This window comes from Malurus melanocephalus, unplaced genomic scaffold (genome assembly GCF_030028575.1).
Source record: "Malurus melanocephalus ecotype Western Australia unplaced genomic scaffold, MMel_1.1 scaffold_1800, whole genome shotgun sequence".
Classification (NCBI taxonomy): Eukaryota; Metazoa; Chordata; class Aves; order Passeriformes; family Maluridae; genus Malurus; species Malurus melanocephalus.
In genome coordinates, this window is record NW_026625032.1 from 3,576 (window position 1) to 6,768 (window position 3,193).

The 3,193-nt window shown below is 47.0% G+C and overlaps 1 long non-coding RNA gene across 2 annotated transcripts; it reads right to left on the bottom strand.

The window, feature by feature from the left end:
• Nucleotides 1-1,746: 1,746 nt before the first annotated feature.
• LOC130587354 (uncharacterized) lies at nucleotides 1,747-3,187 on the bottom strand. Of its 2 annotated transcripts, none has more exons than XR_008966781.1 (3): nucleotides 3,114-3,187; nucleotides 2,583-2,612; nucleotides 1,747-1,785 (listed from the first exon to the last, which is right to left on the bottom strand). It is a non-coding gene; the product is annotated as an uncharacterized LOC130587354 (long non-coding RNA). The 2 variants fall into 2 exon arrangements; XR_008966782.1 differs by lacking the exon at nucleotides 1,747-1,785 and adding an exon at nucleotides 2,113-2,169.
• Between the last annotated feature and the right edge of the window lie 6 nt (nucleotides 3,188-3,193).

The window sequence follows — 3,193 nt, forward strand, 5'->3', positions numbered from 1 at the left end:
AGGCTGGAGGCTGAGGATGAGGCTGACTGGTGCAGCCGTGCGGCCTCGGCCGCCGCGTCCATGTCCACGTCACTGCGGGATCGGGGCACCAGCTCGGCTTTTCGGGATCGCCGCAGCTCCTCCCGGCCCTTCAGGCTCTCCGAGCGACCCAGGCGCACCTCTGAGCGAGAACTGAGGGGAAAAAATCCAAAATAACCAGGATTAAACCCAAATCCTGAATCCTGAATCCCCAGTGAGGTATCCGGGATCGCCGCAGCTCCTCACGGCCCTTCAGGCTCTCCAACCGACCCAGGTGCACCTCTGAGCGAGAGCTGAGGGGAAAAAATAAAAAAAATATGGGATTAAACCCAAATCCTGAATCAGAGATCCCAAATGGGGTATCCGGGATTGCCACAGCTCCTCACGGCCCTTCAGGCTCTCCAAGCAGGAACTGAGGGAAAAAAATTAAAAATTCCAGCATTTAAACCTAAATCTCAAATTCACAATTTAAATGCTAAATTCCCAGGAAAAACCCAAAAATCTGGGATTTAAACCCAAATCCTAAATGGGATATCCGGGATCTCCTCGTGGCCCTTCAGGCTCTCCGAGCGGCCCAGCCGCACCTCTGAGCGAGAGCTGAGGGGGACAAAATCCAAAATTCTGGGATTAAACCAAATCCCAAATACCCAGTGGGATATCCAGGATCTCCTCATGGCCCTTCAGCCTCTCAGAGCAGGAACTGAGGGAAAAATGGGGAAAAAAACCCCAAAATTCACAGGATTTAGACCCAAATCCACTCCTCATGGCCCTTCAGGCTCTCCGAGCGGCCCAGCTGCACCTCTGAGCGGGAACTGAGGAAAAAAACCCAAAATCCTGGGATTTAAACCCAAAATCCTGGGATTTAAACCCAAAATCCTGGGATTTAAATCCAAATCCTAAATACCAAATTCCCAATTTAAATCCCAAATCCCCAATGGGATATCCGGGATCTCCTTCAGGCTCTCTGAGCGGCCCAGGCGCACCTCTGAGCGCGAGCTGAGGGAAAAAACCCAAAATCGTGGGATTTAAACCCAAATTCCTGGGATTTAAACCCAAATCCTAAATCCCAAATGCCAAATTCCCAATTTAAATCCCATAAATCTCACCTGTGGGGTTCCAGCAGCTCGTCGGGGCAGCTCCCACTCGACAGGCGCTGCCCGGGGCCGGGCTCAGCTTCGGGGTCACCCTGGCTGCTCTCAAAGTGCTGGATCATGGTGCGGACATTGCCGGGCTTGAGAGCTGGAAAATGGGAAAAATCCTAAATCCCAAAAATACTAAACCTCAAATCCCAAAAATCCCGAAAATCCTAAATCTCAAATCTCCAAAATCCCAAAAAACCCAAATCCCCGATCCCCAATCCCAGTGCTGGATCATGGTGCGGACATTGCCGGGTTTGAGGGCTGGAAAAATAGGAAAAAAACCTAAATCCTAAATCCTCAAAATCCCATTTGAAATCCTAAATCCCATCCCCAATCCCAGTGCTGGATCATGGTGCGGACATTGCCGGGCTTGAGAGCTGGAAAATGGGGAAAAATCCTAAATCCCAAAAATACTAAACCTCAAATCCCAAAAAATCCCAAATCCCCAATCCCCAATCCCAGTGCTGGATCATGGTGCGGACATTGCCGGGCTTGAGAGCTGGAAAATGGGAAAAAAACCTAAATCCTAAATCCTAAATCCTCAAAATCCCATTTGAAATCCTAAATCCCATCCCCAATCCCCAATCCCAGTGCTGGATCATGGTGCGGACATTGCCGGGCTTCAGGGCTGGAAAAATAGGAAAAAATCCTAAATCCTAAATCCCGAAAATCCTAAATCTCAAATCTCCAAAATCCCGAAACTCCCAAATCCCCGATCCCCAATCCCAGTGCTGGATCATGGTGCGGACACTGCCAGGCTTGAGAGCTGGAAAATGGGAAAAAAACCTAAATCCTAAATCCTCAAAATCCCATTTGAAATCCTAAATCCCATCCCCAATCCCCAATCCCCATGCTAGATCATGGTGCAGACACTGCCGGGCTTCAGGGCTGCAAAAATGGGAAAAAATCCTGAAAATCCTAAATCCTTAAAATCCCAAAATCCCAAAATCCTAAACCTCAAATCCCCAATCCCAGTGCTGGATCATGGTGCGGACATTGCCGGGCTTCAGGGCTGGAAAACGGGAAAAAATCCTAAATCCTAAAAATCCTAAACCTCAAATCCCAAAAATCCCAAAAATCCCAAATCCCAAACCCTAAATTCCATCAGAAATCCCCAATCCCAGTGCTGGACCATGGTGTGGACATGGCAAAAATCCCAAATCCCAAATTTCTAATCCTAAATTTCCACCCTAAATACCAAATTCCCATCCAAAATCCCCAATCCCAAATCCCATTTTAAATCCCAATCTGAAATCTCAAATCCAAAATTCCCAAATTCCCCAATCCTAAACCCCAAATTCCTGAAATTCCTGGGAATGTCGGGGAAAAATATGGAATAAAACCCAAATTAAGGGAAAAAAAACGATGGGAATGGGAAAAGGAAAACACAAAATCCCAAAAAAAACCCAAAATGGGAATTTTTACCTTCCATGGGGGACAAAGGAACATGAAATGCTGGAAAACAACACAAAAAAGGGGGGGAAATGTCAAAATTCCCGAAAAAAAAATTCCTGGGAAAAGGGGGAGGGAGCGGGAATGGGATGAGAACGGAAAGGGAAAAAGGGCGGGAAAACTCCGGGGGAAATTTGGAATTTGGGCACAAAATTCTGGGAAAATTTTGGGATTTGGGCACCCCTGGAGCTGCTCAAGGGGAATTTTTGGGAAGAAATCCCCAAATTTTGGGATTTGGTTATGCCCAGAGTGATCTGGGGAGGATTTCTGGGAATTCCTGGGTATTCTGGGGACAATTCCAGGGAAATAGTGGGAAAATTTGGGGGAAATTTGGGGGAAATTTGGGGGAAATTCTGGGGAAATTCCAGGGAAATTCACAGAAAATCCTGGGAAATTCCAGGGAATTTCTCAGAAAATTCAGGGAAAATTGCAGGGAAATTTTGGGAAAATTCTGGGAAATTCCAGGAAAATTCCAGGAAATTCCAGGAAAATTCCAGGACTCACTGCTCTGGGAGGAGATTTTGGGTTTCCCGATGTATTTCAGGATCGGATTCCTCCTCTTGTCCTCCAGGGAATCTTTCTCC